Consider the following 22,385-nt stretch of genomic DNA (forward strand, 5'->3'; position numbering starts at 1 on the left):
AAATATGCTACATATTGGTATGTTAACTCAAACATTTCCAAGTTTATATTTTCTAAGATCTATGATCATTTGCTTGCCAATGAAATGTAACTCTGCGTACCGACACTAAAGTGTCTGTAGAGTAGAACATAAACAGCTGGTTTTTAAAGAAGATTATGTTGAATCTCAGCACTTGGGCTATCCCTTTTCTGTATAATGTAGAGCAATATAAAAACTACTCAATAATATGGAATGATGCATGTGAAATGATTGTGCAAAGGAAGAAGGGTGCAATAATCCACTTAGCGGCAAATGAATCATGTGATGTCCATTATGAATACATTATTTATTATCTGTTTCTTTTCTTGATTTATCAAATATACCCAATTGCTTGTCTCAGGACACATTTCATTTCACTTCCCCCACTATGCTCATGGATTTCTTACCCTGTCACTTGTGTAAATTGTACTTAATAAAACTGGCAACTTAAATTTCTATCTTATTGTATTTGGTAAGGCTATATGGCACTTAAGCATTTCCAGAAAATTTTCCTTAGTAAAACACCAGATAATCCACATACCTGGTGTAGTAAATTTTTATTGATTCCTCTAGATAAAAAATTGAATCTGTAATTTTATTCTGCTTTTCACAAAAATAAACAGCACCCTATAACCCCATGTAAACTCATTTAGACATGACCCTGATCATACATATGCTCATGCTTTAACTTTCAGCATATGTATAGTATCATTGACTTCAATGTCACTACTCACAAGGGTAAAGTTAGGCACAGCTGGGATTTTCAAAGAAGTCTAAAGGAGTTAGCCATGTAAATCACATGGAGTTTAAATGGGAGTTGGACTCCTTTCCTTGGGTTCTTCTGAAAATATCGGTCCACACGCATAGGTGTTTGCAGGACTGGGGGTCTTAACATGATAATGTTACACTAATTTACCAAGAAACCCCCAAACCTCATTGACTGTTACTAGAATTTTGTGGAGAAATGTTATGACCTTCTGAAGAACCAAAAAACAGGTCTGCCAAGAAGGAGAGGTTTCTTACAGCCTGTGCATACCCAACCACCATTAACTGGAGAGACATTTCAGAATGTTAGCAGTTTTTACTAACAAGCAGACACATCTTAAATGTGATGTCTATGTCTAGTAGGATTATGATACTTATTTGAGTAGTGAAGATCTCATTGTGAAAAGTACAGCCTATAATGAAATAGCTGAGGGTATGCATAAAGCAATCATATAACAATGGCTCAGATTGATTTTTTTTTAATTCTGACACATTTCTGTTTATAAATTCATCCAGATTATACAGTGAGTTCCTGAACCAAAGCCTATTGAAGTTAATGGAATTAGTTCAATTGACTTCAGTGGGCTTTGTTTCAGGCTCCAAGAGAACATAAAGGACATACTATAGTACATACAGGTAAATGTACAAAGACACCAATATGCAAAAATGTCTCAGGTATAATTAAACCCTTTAAATTTATTGAAAAGGTCTTGTATTTCTTACCTAGAGGTAGTCTTTCAATTTTGGAGGTTATTGGAGGGTAAAAATTTGATATACACACATGCACACAATTACGAAATGTAACTTTTTTAACATTTCGTTGAATAAATTACATTGATATTTAGCAGCAGTATGAACCTGGAGATTTTTGTAAAGGTAGTACTGATTCTGTAAATTAATATTAAAGCAGGGATGTGATATTTTTAGACTGCTGCTTGCAAAACATTGACATCAGCCTGAAAGATACTATTCTGTAACCTCTTCTTCAGTTCTTATCTATTTTACAGTGTGCACATAAAAATCTCTACAGAGTTAATTCTAAGAGACTTTTTTCAGTTCCAGTATCCTGAGCTACATGTTTACATTATTTCTTGTTACAATGTTGCAATCTGTTTAATAATTTTAATAATGACTGGAAATTGTAATGCTGATTTTATTTAATCATACTAAAAACTTCTCAAAGTTTACAGCTTAAAGTAACCTAATGTCAGCACATAAGTGTAAAGGTTTTAAGTGCTTTCTTAAAAAATATGTCATTTGAATTTTGTGTTAAATTGTAAAAGGTCCATTTGAAGCATATATGTTCTGGTATTTTGTTTAAATTGTAATTTGTGAGCTTTATACTCAACACATTACAAGGTTTTTTGTGATGGATAAAAAGGTGTGAAATTGTTCTATGTTATGTTGTCTGTTGTGTTACACTGATCCTACAGATGTGTAAAAAGTAAAACTAATAGGCCTGATTTGCCACTGAATTATTCCAGGTTCACACCTGTGTAATTCTACTGACATCAATGGAGATGGGGTGGCAGAACCAGGGGGAAAGGGGACTAGCTCCCACATAAACTCATACCTACCCGGGGAGGTGGTGAGCAGAGGCGACACAGCAGCACCCCAGAGGGGCTGGAGCAGCTGCCACTGTGCCTGCAATTGTGCTAGGGAGCAGGGAATCGGACCCAGAGGGGCTGGAATGGGATTGTCATTCCCAGCCTGGTCCAATCTTCCCTCCCCCACCATCCTCAGTACCTCCCCACACACCCCCTCCATTTATAGGAAGCTCCTGCTCCCGCTGAATGGAGTTACACCAACACATAACTGGAGTAGCACACTGGTGAATCAGGCATGTTTGTATTTAGAAATATTCCTGGGAAAAGAACAGCAAAAACAGTTTAGGCAGTTCAATGCAACCAGAATTCCTACAGATGATTTCTTGTTTGGTCAGTGTGTTTTTCTACTAATAGATTAGTATCCAGAAACAAAACTATGACAGTGAGGATGTATTTCATGTAATGTGCCATCTGAAGTTGTTGAAAAAATATTGTAATACTAAAAATTGGTACTAATCACACAAATTTGTAGGTGATGAGTCCACAGTGTTGATGAGTGCCTTTGGGTATCAGGGGAAAGAGCATTAAAAACAACCTTCTGTTTATTCTAGATGCATGGTTTGCTTGTAAATAGTGATTCATTATTTTGTACAAAAATACCACTTTTAGCATGAAGACACCTCAGTGTGGAGTGGATGCATGGTAGCGAGATTGACATGTTACAACTAAAAATGTCATTATGGTTACTTAAGTCAATAAACCCACAAACCCAATTTTGCCATTGATCCACACTCAAAATTACCATTGATTTAAATGAGTTGCATGTACAGACTAACAGCCCCTCAAGTACAATATTTTTCATAAATTATAACAGCTTTATAGCCGTCATTAAAGCATTTTATGTCACAAATTCACATTTTTAAGTGCCTAAATACATAAAAAAGCCATGATTGTCTAGGGGGCAAATAATATATGCATCAAAATACATATTTCACTGGGCAATTTGACATTACATATGCTTAAATACATATTTTAACCTAGTGTGAATACATATTAATGTAAGCCTAAGTACATATTTATCCAAGACACTAGAATGGCTCTGAAGGAACTAAGGGCCTTATCTAACACCTACTGACTTTGGATCAGGCCCTAAGTTACTTGTGTAAATCCTGCACTTTCCAAAAAGCAAACACATTTTACTGAATTTAATTTGTATTGCATTTAATTATTCCTCCTCTGTCCTCAGCCTGCATTCCTTACTCAAGTAAAACTCCTTTTTGAGGTCAAGGGAGAGACTTAGATGGTAGTTTTACCTGAGCAAGGCCTGCAGGATTGGGCCTGTATCTCAGGAGTGCTGGAACAATTTGTATAGTGGGGTGCTGAGAGCCATTGAACCAAATTGTAAACCACTTCAAGCCAGGGGGTGCAGGAGTTCCAGCACCTATGCTCTCTGTCTCCCACTGTCCAGTTTTGAGCAGCCTACAACAGATGTAGGACTCTTAGCAAAATTACACCATTAAGATTTGATAGGTGAGCAGGATTTTGGACCATTATTCATTATTTACTATGAATAAAATTAATTCATTCTGATCGTACCTTATAACAAACCTGGGCAATAATAAACATACATTCTTTTGGGTCAATAGGCCATCTGGTCATACAAACGCCATCAATATAAATGAATGTATGAAATACAGGCATACTGTCCTTCGCTCCTGTTCTAATTTAGTGTAGATGGGTACCTTCCTGTCCTCCATGTTTTAGTGATGAATTTAGTTTCCCCTCCCAGATTTTTCAAGGTCATCTCCCTGAGTAGTATAGAAGGACAATACAATTGCTAGCAGGGTCCTCATCTCTCCCTTTGTGATACCATGGCAGCTTAGATCACTGAGGCATTCCAGTGAACATCACTACTTGAGAGGGAGAATTTTATCTTCACTTCCTCTTGAAGTCATGTTGCAAGGTTTATCAAATATCCGAGGCTTTTTCTAGGCAGAAGGGGAGGAGACTTAGTGGCCATATGGTTCTAAGAAGGCAGTGGGAGAACTCTGTGGGAGATCCAGTAGGGTTTGGCAAAGGGTTTATTTTTTTTTAAATCTTGGGCTGATTTGTTTTCATTTTATAATATTTGTACTTGTGCCTAGAGCACAGGAAATCATTTAAAAATGTACATCAATAAAATAATCAGTTTGAGAGGGGTAGCCTGGAGGGGTCAACGGAGATACACTGATATTCACCAGTGTGGAATCTTGCCCATGTACTTCATATCACTTTTTAAATAAAGAGAAGCTGCGATCCTCTGTGAAGTTAAATAGGGAGTACAAGACAAGCAGGGATTAATTTGGGGGATGCTATTTAAACCGGATTTATCTGAGGAAGCAAGTGGTTTAAATGCTTCCTCTAGTCTTGTTAGTTACTCTAGTATACAGTTGCACTATTATTTTCCTTGCAAGAATTGGCCAAAAGCACTATAATAAGAAATTGTTTCAGGACACAGATTTATATTGTATATATTGTATATATTGTACATGGCTATTGTAATTTTCAAAGACATTTAGCAGTGGCCTAACTCTGTTCCTATCAAGGCTAATAGAAAAAAGTCCCATTGATTTCACTGGGGGAAAAGTTAAGCCAATACTGAACACTGTTTGAAATTGCCACCTGATATACATGAAACCTCTAAAGCTACAAAGCAGAAACTTAGATTTTTAGTCACCAAGAATTATTAGAAATAATCAAAATAATAAATCAAATTATAGAAAGCACATGGAATAGTACTTAAGATCTCTGGTTGGTTTTGATCTGTCAACTGAAAAGAAGATTATATGTATTACAATACTCAATTAAAAATGATTATACAATACTGATTTCTGCCAACTCTAATATCTTTAGTATTATTGGCTTATTCATTTAAATAAATTGATCCAGATTCATATTGCACAACATAGCTTTCCAGAACAACACTTGAAAAGCCAGTTTCTACTGTCAGCACATTCAAGAAGCATTGCTGTGTTTCATTCTCATGCCAGGATCAGGCAAACTTGGGTATTTTGTCAGATGATGGTGTTCAGAAATTATGCTCAGAGCCCTCAGACAGGACGAATGTTGCACTAAGAATAATGCCAGATATTTCTGAGTATCAAGAGTCCAACTGCACAACTCTTATGTTGGTAAGCACTTACTCACGTGTGCAAACAGTGGGGCTGCTCTGACAGAGCACTCATCGGTGTGACAGCATGAAACACACTACCCAAGTGTGACTTTGTCTCCATCTACTGGCTAAACCATGTAAAGAGTTTTACTGCCTTCAAGCTACCAGGCCTGATTATTTTCATTCCAGTAGTAGAAGCTGATGCTTTTAGATCCAGAGGTCCTGGGTTCAGGCCCCACTCACTACCCTATCAGGGATATTGTTACATAAAACTTGCACAATCTAACCTTAAATGATCTGATATAGGTTGAAATTCAACTGAGAAATTAGGCTTTTTATGGGGAATTTTGTAGGAGCAGAGATGAAAGTCATACTCCCAACCTGAAAGCCCTTCTATAACAGTTATCTCGGCCTGTGGCTGGAATAATCTCTACATCCTCAGCAATGAGTTGTGTGACCACTAGATGCTTTAAGTGCAGATCAAATAGGCCCTTCCCTGGGATACCTCAAACACCTCTCCACAGCTGCTCTCATTGGGTCAACACTGGACCGCACCACAGCGCAGAGAGGGGTAGAGGTGCTTCCCAGCTATTTTGTCTACTTAGCCCACCTTCCTGCAGAGGACTAAAGCAGGGCTGGAGTAATGAGCAGGAACTCCGTATGGGTAATTTTATAAACCATCTGGTTTTAGAAAAGAAGCCTCCCTGAGCTTGCAGGAGCTCTGGATCAACAGACGGGCAACACACTGTTTACTTTTCCTCTGCTTCCTGTGGGCTCACAGTAAAATGGAATTAACATGACATGAAGTGATAGCCCTAGTGTCAGAGCTCAGAAACTCCAGGGTGGATTATTTTATTTGATTTTTGCATTGTTTGCTGTCTACTACAACACACACTGAACTCATTCACATACTGCAGGGGCTTCCTGCCTACTTTAGGTCTGGTTGATCCAGTTCAACTGGCTATTTAATAAAAGATGTGGTCTGTCACGTGTCTTTGTTTATTTTGTGGCCTAGCCCATGATTGTGGCCCATGTTACATCCCAGACAATGCTCTTTTTGGAAACAGGTGTCAAGTGTAGAGCAGATGCATTTTCATGTTTCTTTCTAATCTGAGAATACACAGACACCATGTTACCTTTGCTATAGAAATTTTGAATAATTCTAAGAAAGCCCCCTCTACTACCAAATGTGTAATGAGATTAAATGAACCTTGAGCAAACTGGAGATGGAACAGATGAAAAGTGAAATGAAATTCCTCCATTTGGGAAATTAGGTAATTCTCCTCTCTGCTTTAATGTTGCTTCTAAGTTTTGAATCAAAATGCTCCTTAACATTTTGTTATTGATGCTCACTGCTCATTTTGATTAGTCCTAGATAGCTCAGACCTGCGTATAATTTTTGGAAAGTTCAATTTTACGGTTAGCAGATAATGTGTAACCATCATACAAACAGTTGAAGGGTCCATTTTGTGATAACAATTTATTTTAAACATGACGTAGGTACTCATTACCTCTTGCAGAGTCACCCACCCACAATCTTTTTTATTAGACTTATTTCAAGCATTTTGTGCACTGTATTGAACAAGTGCTATAACTATTACTTTGTTGGATGGAAGGAATTTTCAAATAAAATTACTGGGAACTATACAGATACGTGCCAGCCACATAACTGAGTTCATGCAATTTCCACTACTGAATGCCTGGTTGTAATAGAGAGAAAATACTTCCAAACAAATGGGTCATACTCTACCCCTAATTTTTGCACAAAACTCCAATGACTTTCATAGAGTCATAGTCATAGAGTTTAAGACCAGAAGGGACCACCAGATCATCTAGTGGCCTCTTTAATCATCTGTATGTGTGAAATGAGGGAAGAATGTCTCTCAGAGTCAGAATAAATCATTTTTACATTTATAATCAGAGATGGTAAAAAAAATTCAACATATTTTTCAATGAGAAATTGGAAAACTTGTGCAAATTCTTCCCCTCTCATTTTCTGACCAAGTGACTGTAAAATATTTCAACCAAATATAGGGAAACATAATGAACATTTCTCCCCAGTTATTAAGCCAGTTTTGTTTATACTACATTAACCAACAGGTCCAACAAGTATAATTACAGCAGCCATTAGTGTTTAGTTTCCTACCCTATACCTCAGATAAACAGTATTTGGAGCAGAAGTGGGGGAAATGAAAAGCAACCCAGGGAAGTGGGGAGGTTTTCCTTTAAAATCCCACCAAATAAATTCCCAATGAATCCAACATATAGAATCTCAGCAAATGGTATTAGAAGAAAGATGACTAAGAGAGGGGTTTGGGCTGATTTTTTTCATTTCCATCATTCTTCATCACCTTATCACTTGCTTTCATATTCAGTTCCATTACATCTTGTATCATTACAGAAGCCGTGCTTATGAAATCACAACTAGTTGCCAGGGACAGCAGTGCACCATCATAATAGATTTTGAAGCTGGACATTCAACTATGTATTATAAAGAAACTCAGCGGAACTGGGTCCACATCATTCACATATATACTGATACATTAAAGTGACAATATTCAAGACAATAATTAGTGAACTACCATCACTGCTTTACTACAAGCTTGCCACTCAGTCCTCAGGTAATTATCCGCTTTCTCATTATATAAACCAATTCTTTAATCCATCCATTCCCCACATGCCTGGGGAGGCAAAGCTCCAACCTCAGAGGTTTACAAATCCAGGCTCTGGTGGGCCAATTTGCAGGCAGAGAATTTCAAAGCCAAGATGCCTACACAGAGAATGCCCTGCCAGCTGCTCCCTTCCATTTATAACAAACTCCTGCAACTCACATAATCTCAACTGCAGTAACACGGCACAGAGAGAAATGTCGCTCAGGTAATCAGGTCCCAAAGCAATTAAGGCTATTTTAGGTTACACTGAAAGCTGTTTCCATCTCAGAATTTGGCCCTTGAACTGTATTTTATTTAGGATCATCCTGAGTCCAAACCTTACTGAACTTCTTCCTATAAATATGAGATCTGAGGCCTTCTTTATTAAGCTCCAGGCATGGAACTCCTCTTGATGTTCTGCTTGAAAAGAGTTTGCAGGAATGGCTTCCACAAGGAGGCCCTATTAACTAGGAAAGCTTTAACACTTTATATGGATGGCAGAGAGGTAGTCTAAAATATAACACTGAGTTGGGATTTTTGATCATTAAAATCAAAGTACAACACTACAGGTGCCTTCATAGATAATGTTTGATGAGGGGCAGACAAGGTGTAAAGAAAAAAAAATATTTTGCGAGTTCTGGCTGCAGCTATGTTTTTTTCTAACCTTCAAATGTGGGATCCTCTTTCAGTCTTATATAATTGTTTTCCTGTAAATGAACATCCAGTATTGATGCAGATCCACTCCTCATTAGATTTGTTTTGCTTTCTGGAGAAGACAAGAACATTATGTTGCCCATATGTTCATTTATTTACTTTTCAGATTCCATTGCAGCTGTCACTGTTGCTGTTTTTTTCAGTCCATTTTGCGGTGATTGTGCATAAACAAATAAATAATAATAATAAATGAGTACTATGGTAATACAAATATAATAATAATGATAGTGCACCTGCAGATGAGACCACAGCCTCTCTGGGGGTGCATATAAAAAAAATCTTCTCTCTACATACTACCACACAAAGATGAGCAAAACAGACTAAAACAAAAGGAGTCAGGAGACTTATTGTTTTAAACAGTAAATTGGAGACTTCCATGCATTGTCTCTTATTCATTTTCAGTCTGAGGATACATAGTTGGCTAACAGTTGATAGGTCTCACTAATCTCTTGGCACCAACCTGTACATTCCCACTCACATGAATAGACTCATTCACCTCAGTTAATTCCAGGAGTAAGAGCTATGTATGTGACTAAGGATTTGCAGGCCCTGTACATACCTTTCTCTCATGCGACTCTGACCATGTCATTTCCTTTTACCAATCAATTTGATGGCTGCTCTTCATCCTCCATGTCTAGTTCCAATTCCTGATCCTCACCTTCAACTTCAAGGCACAACTCCATTCCTAGATTCCAATGCCTGTGATCATCTAGTCTGACCTCCTGTGTAAACACAGGCCCTAGACAGATCTTTTAGAAAAACATCCAGTCTTGGTTTTAAAATGGTCAGAATCCACCACAACCTTTGGTAAATTGTTCCAGTGGGTTAATTATTCTCACTGTTAAAAAATTATGCCTTATTGCCAGTCTGAATTTGTCAAGCTTTAACTTCAGTCCTTTGGAACGTGTTATATATTTCTCTGCTAGACTGAAGAGCCCGTTATCAAATATTTGTTCCCTGTGTAGATACATATAGACTATGATCAAGTCACCCCTTCACCTCTTCTCTGTTAAGCTAAATAGACTGGACTCTTTGAGTCTGTCACCGTAAGGCACGTTTTCTATTCTTTTAATCATTCCCATGGCTCTTCTCTGAACCCTCAGAGAATCAGCATCCTTTTTACATTGTGGGCATCAGAACCGGCCACAGTATTCCAGTAACAGTTGTAACAGTGGCAAATATAGAGGTGAAATAATCTTTTTACTCTTATTTAAGATTCCACTGTTTATGCATCCCACGATTGCATTGGCTCTTTTGGTCACAGAGTCACACTGGGAGCTCATGTTCTGCTGATTATCCACCATGACCACCAAATCTTTTTCATAGTCACTGCTTCCCAAAATAGAGCCCCCATCGTGTAAGTAGGGCCGACATTCTTTGTTCTGAGATGTATACATTTCCATGCGGTCATATTAAAATGCATATTGTTTGCTTGAGCTCAGTTTACCAAGAATTCCAGATCGCTCTGAATCAGTGACCCGTCATCAGAAGGCAGTTATTCCATAATTGTCCATGTTGGGTTTCTCATACCTTCCTCCAAACCATCTGGCATTATTGGACAATTGGCTACTGGTCTAGATAGACCATAGCAATTCCAATGTTCCTAGGGAGTAAGCTCGGCAGAGCCAGCATCATCCCGTCCACAGCATTATTGTCTACGTGACATTATGTGGATTTGTGTGGGACTTGATGTCCAGAAACAAGGCAGATAGAGATCAGCAATCAGCAAGGCATAATGCTTCAGCAACATTTATTACCTTATAAGGCAAATTGCTATAAAATTGGTGCTGTGCTTTGACTGGCTTCTATTCTCTTCATTCTCTGCTTCTGGAGTGGGCAGTAATGTACACCCATTGTCTGTAGAAGCCAACATCTCCGCAGCTACCACAGCCAGATTAGTTCTGGGAGGGGCAAACAGGGTGGTTGCAGGAGTGCAGGCCCTCTGTGTGACTGTACCAAAATCCATGGATGTGGGGCTGGGATTCCCTGTTGATCCTTGAATCTGCACTGTCAAGAGGACTTGACACTGTCAAGAGGACATCCCTCTTGCATTGTGCCTCCCGCTGCTACTATCTCATACAGCAGAAGCATGTGGCACAGTTTCTGCGCCCCCATCTAGGTGGAGGTTTGGTGTACATTTGTGCAGAAAGACACAATAGGACACAAGGTCCTTTAGGGGAAATAAAGTGTAAATCCTGGACCCTGGTGCAGATAGATGACTAGAGGTGAGCAGCAACAACCCTGACAAAATAACACATTTAAGCAAACCTGATTGGCCAGTTGAAGACAAGCAAGGATAGAACTCTGGGCTTCCAGGACAAGCAACACAGGGTGCTGCTGGTTGTTGAGCCATGATGCTCTCTTAATTGCATGCAATGGAAGGCTAATCTGATTGAGCTTTTGAGGCCATATCCTACATGGTGATGAGTACCCTCAACTCCCACTGAAGTCAAACTAGGAGTGAACATGAAAGCTGAGGGCAGAATTCTAAGCAGCAGTAATTTCCTTGCAGGAATTGAAAGGATGGGTAATTCACTCAGTGTGACATACAGCTTGTGGTCAAATCAGCTGGCTTGCTCAGATACCAGCTGACATTCAAAACAGTCTAAGCAAGTTAAATTAAAGAGCTCAGATGTGCTTTGTAAGAGTTTAACAAAACATTTTAGGTCTCCCTCCAGGACTATTTCCATTACATTTTTAATAACCAGCATGAAGAACTTGGCAGTGATCACAACAAAGCTACATTTAGACCAATGATAAATAAGCAGCAGGACTATTGTTGTTTTATTCGTGTCCTTTATGTGGCATTTCTGAAGACATGTCAAATAAATGAATACATTAATTTCAATGCAATCAACTGCATAATAGTTTACAGACTTTTACGCTGATGGGTGGGTTGTAATGCATTTGTATCAGAGTGAGCCGTGGATTACAGATTTCAGTCACATTAACACAGCTACTCTTCAGCTTTTTCTGTAAATCATTCCACTGGCTGGGTAGGGATATGGAACATTTTATAAACTAAGAATAAGAATTGTATGTGGAAGTTCAGTTTTATTTGTGATCTAGGCAGTACATTAGAGCTGAAGGAATAATTTCCAATGATTAATTTATTCAGCAAGTTTAGGCCCAATTCAGGGTAGCATTTGCTTAAGTCCCATGACTGGAAGCCAACTCCAACACTGAGTTTCACCCATTGCTAAATAAAAACTAACCAGTTTAATAAATGCTGAGAATATTTTGAATTGTTGCTTCTAACACTAGGGATTTCTGTCCACTAAGCACATTGAGATTCTTTGTGATAAAAGGATATAGTGTAATGTAAGACATTATTGACATTATTATTATTAATATATACTAACTTCACCAAAGAGTCTTCTGTCACTCTGATATAATGTAGTGAGACACAAAAGCGCTTCTGACATTTTTACTGATTGGGGGTTGAATGCATGTTGATTTACTGTCACCATTGAATAGAATTTTAGCTCAGATGAAATTTTTTTTAGACGGCACAGAGTAAAATTTGAAATTAAACAAGTCAAGTTTGTAATCAGCAGTGCTATTACCGAGACCTCATCCTTTTTATTCACGTTTTGATTGATCACTGGTTTTACAGTACTTTAAAAAACAGAACTTAATTTTTATTAGTTCTCCTTCCATGAGAGAAAGACAGAGTTGAGACCACATCATGGACCATACCTTGACCTTCTGATACACAGGAATAACAAACCTCTTGGCTCTATATCCACCTGACTGATCCCGGTGTGGAAGGGAGCATGGGGCAGCGCCACAGGCAGGACCTAAGCAGCTGCTAAAGGAAGAAGTTGCTCCTAACATCTCAATCATTCCATTATGGACCCTTCCCTGGTCTCTTCCATGAGCAGGGCCTGCGATATTCTAGCACCAGAGCTGCAGAAACTAACACCCACAGAGCTATGTCAAAGGAGACAGGGATAGTTGAGACAAAGTGCTCCCCTGATGGGAGGGAGGTGGTTAGGAAGGATGCCGTGCTGTTCCACCTGTCCCTGTGGGGTGGGGAGATATTAGGCCCTTATGGGACTAACCCTACTGGCTGCCAGCACCATTCCTATATTACTGCATGGTCTCTATGAGGTTCTGAGCAGCTGAGTGTCAGCTTTAAAAGGAGTTGGTTCAACAGATGGAGAAGGTAAGCAAATGCCCCATCCCATCATGGAAGAAAGCAGGAGAAAGAGTTGGGTTGTGCTTTGTTTTTGGCTCCTTGGATAGCCTCAGTAGGAGAGAGAAAAGGTTTGCCAGGCACCACAGAATATTGGTGCCATAGAGACATCAAGCTTGCTACAAAAGTTGCAGATCCATAGAATCATGATTTTACCACCTTTATTGTATGGCAGTGAAATGTGGGCACAGGGGAAGGCTGAAAAGTGGTGGATTGACATTTCTGCTTTTCATTGTCTTTGTCAGCTGCTCCATATTAAGTGAGAGAACGTAACCCCAAACCCCCTCAGTGCTAACTGGCAAGTGGATTACAAGGATATCCTGTTTTTGTTATGTACATTCTGGTTCACCAAACAATGTCACGCGAGGTCTTAAATGAAAACCAGGGTTACACTGGTCATCAACACTATTGTGAAATGTATGTACAGATACTATGTACGTACACTGAAAATATGTTCTTAGATTCTGTATCACAACAAGATGGAGAACCATGTTTCCTGTCAGACAAAAGACATTAATTGACTTGTCTCTCTGTTGGCAAATAGTTTAAGCATTGTAAGCTAACACAGTGGAGGCACATTTACATACAAAGTCAATAGAGAGAGATGAAGTCTACAAGGAAGAGCACACATCAGGGGAAGAGACCCTTATCTCAGCATACACTTCAAAAGTTTGCTGGACTATACTTGGGGAACAAAGAAAACACCCAGTCATTCTGCACTTAGGAAGTAAACTGACAGTACATTTATACTCATGAAAATGGTATCACAACCAGCCTCAGCTGAAACACTGAAGAGGACATTGGTGTAAGATTAACTTCTTTAGACAGGAGGTTAACCTATTAAGTCTCTAGATAATGTGTTATGATTTTATACATAATCTTTTGTTTTCTTTATCCTTATTCAATATCTCTTGAATCTTTGATAATAAACTTATTTTGGTTTTCACTATAAATATATCTCAGTGCTGTGGTGTTAAGCAAGGAGCAGATCCTGAGTTAATTCACACAAACTGGTGTGTACACTGTGCCCTTGGGGACAACAGACCTGGTATTTCTGTGAGTGTTCAGTGGAGAAGGGGCTGGACACTATGAGGGAGAACTTCAAAGGTCCCGGGGATTGGGGTGCATCTTTTTTTAACCTGCAAGGCAAAGTAAGGGCTGACATAGCCCAAAGGAGAGTGTGTGGGTGGTAAACAGGCTGTTGATGTTAGGGAGCTGACATCTAGCTAAACACAAGCAAGTCTCTCTGATGCAGGAGGCAGAGAGTAACAAAGTGACTCTCCATCTTGGACACCCTGAGAACCATCATATGGAACAAGATAAGTACTGAGGATATTCATAGCTAAACCCACCAACTGCACTGGTCATCTCTGGTTCAGTTTTGTCAGCTTTCTTGGTACAGACATATTAGGATGGAAGACCAATGAATTACAAAGTGCTTTTATCAAAGGATGCTGTTACATGGCTGGTGATCACATGAGAGCCAAAAGCTTGGTTGATGCCATGAGATTACCAGTGATGGACATAAACTGAAAATCTAGCCAGACCATCCAAAGAACCTAGCTAGAGATCGATACGGGTGGTGCTCAATCTGCAAAGACGCTACATCCCTTCGGGATACTCCTTGATGATAGTGATGATGATAGAATATTAGTGTTTTGTCTCACTTAGAGGTGCTTTGCTTTTTCCATAGTTAGAATGTGCCAAACCTTGTTAACCCACAGCTGTGTAGTATGTAAGGAGGGATGTCTAGCATTTGTAGCTATAGTTAATCAAGCTGTCAGCAATAAGTGACCTTTATGAATGTCTCTTGCATGGAGACATTCTGTCCCTGTAACAAAGTACATAGTTCAGGTGAAATCTTCTTGTTCTCAAAGATCATATATTTAAAAATTATTCACCCAGAATTAAGGATTGGGCATTTTCATCAAATATAGCTAAAATCTCCCACTGTTCCATAAGCATCTATTACTGCAGAAACAAGCCTCTGTAAATAACAGCAGAATTACTGTAGCATTTTATAGTATGTTTCTCAATGTCCCACCTGTACATTTGAGCTTTTCCATATTGTATTCTAGTGATAGCTTCCCCAAAATCAGACTCCACCCGTATTATACATGCTCCTGGACAGAGATGCCAGTAATATCTTTGTAAAACATGGGTACTAATATCTTAGATCCTGCTTTGGGCTACCTGTGTGTTTGCTCTCTGTGTATTACACCTTTATTTGGCTAAAGTAAATATCTTAGTGGAATATTCTGATAACAAGGGATCTTTGGTGAATGCCCAGCCAGGAAACTAAAGTAGCAAGACAACCCCTTTAAAACTCACAGGAACGTACCTTCCTCCCAGACCATGTCCATTAAGTGGCTTTTTCAACATCTCAGGAGGAGGTCATCAAGTTGGGGCTGTTTCAGACCAAGTTTGGGAGCAAGAGTCCAGGAGCCCACTAGGGGCTAGGCATTTTGCCGCCCCAAGCACGGCAGGCTGCCTTCGGCGGCTTGCTGCGGAGGGTCCACTGGTCCCGCGGCTTCGGCGGACCCTCTGCAGGCAAGCCGCCGAAGGCAGCCTGCCTGCCGCCCTCGTGGCGACCGACAGAGTGCCCTCAGTGGCTTGCCGCTCCAAGCACGCGCTTGGCGTGCTGGGGCCTGGAGCCGCCCCTGGAGCCCACACAGAGAATGCCCTGTCAGCAGCCCCTGCCTCTTACCATGAGGGTAGGTTGACCAGATAGCAAGTGTGAAAAATCGGCACAGGGGGTGGAGGGTAATAGAAGCCCATATAAAAAAAAGCCCCAAATATCAGGACTGTCCCTATAAAATCCGGACATCTGGTCACCCTACATGAGGGGGACCCAGCTCCGGCACTTCATAGAATCATAGAATCATAGAATCTCAGGGTTGGAAGGGACCTCAGGAGGTCATCTAGTCCAACCCCCTGCTCAAAGCAGGACCAAACCCAACTAAATCATCCCAGCCAGGGCTTTGTCAAGCCTGACCTTAAAAACCTCTAAGGAAGGAGATTCCACTACCTCCCTAGGTAACCCATTCCAGTTCTTCACCACCCTACTAGTGAAATAGTTTTTCCTAATATCCAGCCTAAACCTCCCCCTCTGCAACTTGAGACCATTACTCCTTGTTCTGTCATCTTCTACCACTGAGAACAGTCTAGATCCATCCTCTTTGGAACCCCCTTTCAGGTAGTTGAAAGCAGCTATCAAATCCCCCCTCATTCTTCTCTTCTGCAGACTAAACAATCCCAGTTCCCTCAGCCTCTCCTCATAAGTCATGTGCTCCAGCCCCCTAATCATTTTTGTTGCCCTCCGCTGGACTCTCTCCAATTTATCCACATCCTTTTTGTAATGTGGGGCCCAAAACTGGACACAGTACTCCAAATGAGGCCTCACCAGTGCTGAGTAGAGGGGAATGATCACATCCCTCGATCTGCTGGAAATGCCCCTACTTATACAACCCAAAATGCCATTAGCCTTCTTGGCAACAAGGGCACACTGTTGACTCATATTCAGCTTTTCGTCCACCGTAACCCCTAGGTCCTTTTCTGCAGAACTGCTGCCCAGCCATTCGGTCCCTAGTCTGTAGCAGTGCATGGGATTCTTCCGTCCTAAGTGCAGGACTCTGCACTTGTCCTTGTTGAACCTCATCATATTTCTTTTGGCCCAATCCTCTAATTTGTCTAGGTCCCTCTGTATCCTAGCCCTACCCTCCAGCGTATCAACCACTCCTCCCAGTTTAGTGTCATCTGCAAACTTGCTAAGGGTGCAGTCCACACCATTCTCCAGATCGTTAATGAGGATATTGCACAAAACCGGCCCCAGCACCGACCCTTGGGGCACTCCACTTGATACCGGCTGCCAACTAGACATGGAACCATTGATCACTACCCGTTGAGCCCGACCATCTAGCCAGTTTTCTATCCACCTTACCGTCCATTCATCCAGCCCATACTTCTTTAACTTGCTGGCAAGAATACTATGGGAGACTGTATCAAAAGCTTTGCTAAAGTCCAGAAATAGTACATCCACTGCTTTCCCCTCATCCACAGAGCCGGTTATCTCGTCATAGAAGGCAATTAGGTTAGTCAGGCATGACTTGCCCTTGGTGAATCCATGCTGACTGTTCCTGATCACTTTCCCCTCCTTTAAGTGGTTCAGGATTGATTCCTTGAGGACCTGTTCCATGATTTTTCCAGGGACTGAGGTGAGACTGACTTGCCTGTAGTTCCCTGGATCTTCCTTCTTCCCTTTTTTAAAGATGGGCACTACATTAGCTTTTTTCCAGTCATCCGGGACCTCCCCGCATCGCCATGATTTTTCAAAGATAATGGCCAATGGCTCTGCAATCTCATCGGCCAACTCCTTTAGCACCCTCGGATGCAGCGCATCCAGCCCCATGGACTTGTGCTCGTCCAGCTTTTCTAAATAGTCCCGAACTACTTCTTTCTCCACAGAGAGCTGGTCACCTCCTCCCCATACCGTGCTGCAGAGTGCAGCTGTCTGGGAGCTGACCTTGTCTGTGAAGACAGAGGCAAAAAAAGCATTGAGTACACTAGCTTTCTCCACATCCTCTGTCACTAGGTTCCCTCCCTCATTCAGCAAGGGGCCCACACTTTCCTTGACTTTCTTCCTGTTGCTAACATACCTAAAGAAACCCTTCTTGTTACTCCTAACATCTCCGGCTAGCTGCAACTCCAAGTGTGATTTGGCCTTCCTGATTTCACACCTGCATGCCTGAACAATACTTTTATACTCCTCCCTGGTTATTTGTCCAATCTTCCACTTCTTGTAAGCTGTTCTTTTGTGTTTAAGACGAGCAAGGATTTCACTGTTAAGCCAAGCTGGTCGCCTGCCATATTTACTTTTCTTCCTACACATCGGATGGTTTGTTCCTGCAACCTCAATAAGGTTTCTTTGAAATACAGCCAGCTTTCCTCGACTCCTTTCCCCGTCATGTTATTCTCCCAGGGGACCTTGCCCATCAGATCCCTGAGGGAGTCGAAGTCTGCTTCTCTGTAGCAGCTTGCTACTGCGCACATATATTTCCATATTTTCTTGTCGTTTCGAAGCTCGTTCAGTACAATGAACTTTTACCATTAATGTGAGGAAGAAAAAGAGACTTTGTAAAGGATTAAGCTGTATAAGAGCAACATGCACAACAAACCCCCCTGATCAAAATCTATTTCTCCTCAGTGCCAATTTACTCTAAAGAATGTTTGGGGCGGGGGTTGGCCAGCCTTTGCAGTATTATAAAACTCTAAATCCTATAAATACTCATTGGAGTGAAGCTTTCACTCAGCTCCAAAATACATTTTAATGATAATTTGGGGGGGGGAGTCAAATCCTTTCAACAATCGGGCTTCAGGTGTGTGTATAAGGCACAGCCCTCCACAGGGACAGTGTAGAGTCACACCAGTCCAATAGACGTCCTGGGACAATAAAGGCAGGCAGTGCACCTGCTGCTGCATTCCTTCAGGGGCACAGCTATCTCCCCCTGTGTGACAGGCCAGCTCACTAGTCAGGGCCTGGGGATGGAATTCCCTGCCCTTCCCTGTCCCCTTTGGGGTATCCTGGGGGAATGGGGAGGGAACAGTCCCAGTGTTTCCCTGAATGCAGGGACTGCTATTGTGGCTGGCTGGGCAAAGTAGGGGGAAGGCTCCTTTCTCTGAACATACCCAGGCTTGATTTGGCCAGTGTTGACATTCAGGGTCAAAACTGTTAAAAGCCATTTGGCCAGTTACATGGTCAGATCTGCCCAGCCAAATGGTTAGATTTGGGAGCACAAATAGCGTAATACTCAAATGTCCTGAGCATGCAAATGCTGCTTACTTGTGCAAATCATATGCTCTTTGGGTCAAGGACTGATTTTTTTGTTGTGTGCATGTGCAGCACCTAGCACAACAGGGTCTTTGGGCATTACCTCAATAATAAATAATAATAATATCTAATCTTTTGGGTAGATGAATTCTTGGACCCACAAAATCACATTTACAGAAACTACTGAGATAGGTCCCTGAGAATTCTGCCAGTAAAAGTCAATTTAAAAAAAGGTTATTCAGAAATAACTTGTTCCTGAGTGTTGTGTGTGAGTGAACAGGCACACCCAAGAAATCAAAACAAACATGCAAAATTAGGAAGTGCAATGAAAACAAAGCCATCCAAAGCCAATGTCATACATACATGGTGTGCATTTTTAAATCACAAATATAGGCCCCAATCTTGCACTGTGATCAATGCAAACAGAATACTGCATCCACACAGTGCCCCTTGACTTCAATGGTTCTGCATGCAGGCACGGCACTCAGCCTTCAGGATTGGGGCTTTATTATTACTATTATTGCTGTTTTAAATGTCCAGTCCTAGTAGTGTTTTTAACCAGTGACATAATGGGCTTTTAAAATTAGGTTGGGTAAAACAAACAAACAAACTCAAAAAGAAGAAGATGCCTGCCCGCACACAGGTATCTGTGATCTTTTACCAACATAGCTTATGTAGCTGCGTAGTTAGGAAAACAGAACCATTCAAGTGTAGATATTTATAGACCTTTAAAAATGCATATTAAAACCAGTTTGACTGTAATGGAACTATTGAAGTCAGTCATTTCAATCCCTCTTCTATGGTGGGTAATAGATGTTAATTCTGCTGAGGCCTCCTTTGTAGTTGTTATGGTTTGATCCATCAATTTATCTGAACCATGTTCACACTAAGACTAGGGAAAAAATCCTCAGGAACGTCCTGAGGCACACAAAGCATGTGCTCATTAGGCTAGCTTTGACTTTTATCCCTGCATAAGGCACATTGTGTAGGTGTACTGCCCCAGCAGCAGTACTAGGAAGGAATCCTATCTCACTGGCACTTGGTTCGCTCCTGCTCCCTTCTTGTTCCATAGTGGGGAGTCACTTGCTGCTGGAGCATACAAATGGAAGATTACTACCCTCTCTGTCTCAGCCAGCACAGGCGCCCAGGCTCCACCCATTGTTCATCCAGCCCTGGCAATCTGCTCAGGGAAGGAGTAACAGGTGCACAGAATCTTCTCACTTCTGCAAACCCAGACCCAAGGTCGAGGGAGGCCATGCAGAGCTGAGTGGGAGGCTTATTTCCCTGCCTGGCTGCACAATTCAAGAGACAGCAGCACTCATAGCAAGAACATTTGAAAGTAAGAGATTGGTGTTTTCATTTTTTTCCAGTTTCCCATAAGCAAGAGCCTGCCTCAGAAAGCAGTGTCTTTTAAGGGTTAATTCAACAAGAAAGTCTTGTTTGAATTACATGGACACAGCAGAAAGCTCTGAAACTTCTGCTTTATATATTTTGGGAAAACTAATAATATAAAATAATCTAATCTACTCCCTTTACACCTATTTTCTGCCAAAACTTAGATGCAGCTTGACACCTTGCCTGTCTTTTGAGTTATTGTTTATGAACATTATATCATCTAGCATGCTAAAAGCATTTATATTGAAAATCTGTGACTCTTAAATTGAAAATATGCATCAGCTTTGGTTGCAGGGATAAAACTCAAAGATTTTACTTGATATTTGCATAGGCCAGAGAGAATTTAAATAAAAAAAACTTAGTGAGATTTGGCTGCTGGGAGATAATTTAATAGTTTGCAAGGCTGCTTATTAGCACTAATCATAATGTGATTGAATTGCCCTCACAATCGTACTGGCCATGTCAATTTAAAATGACTCTTGGTTCTTGCTCTGTCTTGCTCTTGCAAGATGGAGATTTTGCTTGCACATATACTTCTGATATATGATGCCCCCTGTTAAAAATTTGCACGTGGACTCATTGTTACAGTTCAGGGTAGCTGTGCCTGTATTTCCCCTGAATGGTCCAGCAAGGGTATCCACTCTAAGGCTTCCGGCTTCTCAGCCATTGCCTTTCTTGGATGGAAACCTGTCTCTCTCTCCTTTCTGATCAGTATTTCCAGGCTGACCAGTTCCCAGCCTTCACTGTGTGATTCCCAGCAAATGACAGGCTCCCTACACAGATCTGCTTTGCTTTTCTCCTCTCAGAGACGATACATGGTGTAATTGCTGCAGTTATAAGTTATCACCCAGATGTTTCTAAGCAAGCATATTTTATTCTTAAGGTAAAAGCACTACAAAGAACACATATTACAAACAATAAAAGAACCTACACACATGCTAACAAGCTTTCCAGAGATCACCCACCTCACTCCAACAAGTGCTCTTGCAGGAGCAGTCCTTCAACCACCACCCAGCTTTTCCTGTGCTTTCAGGTTCATCAGACCCTTTGCTCAGAACAGAAAACCAGTCTTATGGGGCCTCAGTGGGACAAAGTCATTCTAATCCTCCCCTAAAGATTGCGACCCTCTGTAGCTTGGAGTTCCTGTCCCTTTTCTGGATCAGAAAGGAGGCCCTGAGTCAGCTTAGGCTATTTATTCAAAAGTTCTTTCTTTGTCTGTTGGTCTCTGGAGAATCTAGTTTGGGTCTTTGAACTGTCATGTAACAAGTGATCAGCAGACAAAAGCCCCCCCGACACCACACCCTCACCACGAACAAAACTTCAAAAGTGGATTCCATTGATGGGGGTTTGCAATACCCTTCCCCTAGTACTTACTAGGAATTTCACGCCACATGTATTGTCCCAAAAGATCAGTTGTATCTATTACATTGTTGAACATAGTCTTTTGAAGTTCACAGTACCTCCCAGATATTGCATTAATCTGGTCTTTCTCCTAAAGAAGTTCCATACAATTCTACATTAGTAGATACATATTTGCACTTTTAACATATTTAAAACTTGATTCAGTAAGGTTTGTCCAGGATATTGCAGGAAATTGCCACCTGCCATATGGATATCAGTCAGATAGAATTATAAAAGGAAGGACTGCCACAGCAATCCTCATAAGCAAGTTTCACAGCATAGATCAATCAGGTATCTTGTCTGGATGACCAATAGCCGGAGTAGATCTGTGGTCACCTTGACATCTTCATTCAGTTACCTTAAAACCATTATTTCCCTTTTTTTTTCAAAAGGAGAAGCTGTCTACACTGAAGGGACTGTCACAACCGGATATACAGCATTGAAAATCCCATGAAGGAAGTGAAGTGCCCAGCCATACTGTGTAGAGAATATGTCTGTAGTGAGCCGGTGTGGCTCCCCTCCGCCCGGGAGGAGGAAGAGCCCAGCCGGAGGCCAGAGTGGGCGGAGCTAGGGAGCTCTGAGCCCGCCCCTCAAAGGGTCAGGCGGCGACCCGGAACTATAAAGGCCGGCCCTCAGGGCTCAGTAGGAGCCCAGCCGCTGGAGAGAGCAGACGTCCCTAGGGGAGCCCATGACTGGGAAGCTCCTGCGGCCCAAGGCA

The sequence above is a fragment of the Mauremys mutica genome, chromosome 9 (assembly GCF_020497125.1).
Source record: "Mauremys mutica isolate MM-2020 ecotype Southern chromosome 9, ASM2049712v1, whole genome shotgun sequence".
Classification (NCBI taxonomy): domain Eukaryota; kingdom Metazoa; phylum Chordata; order Testudines; family Geoemydidae; genus Mauremys; species Mauremys mutica.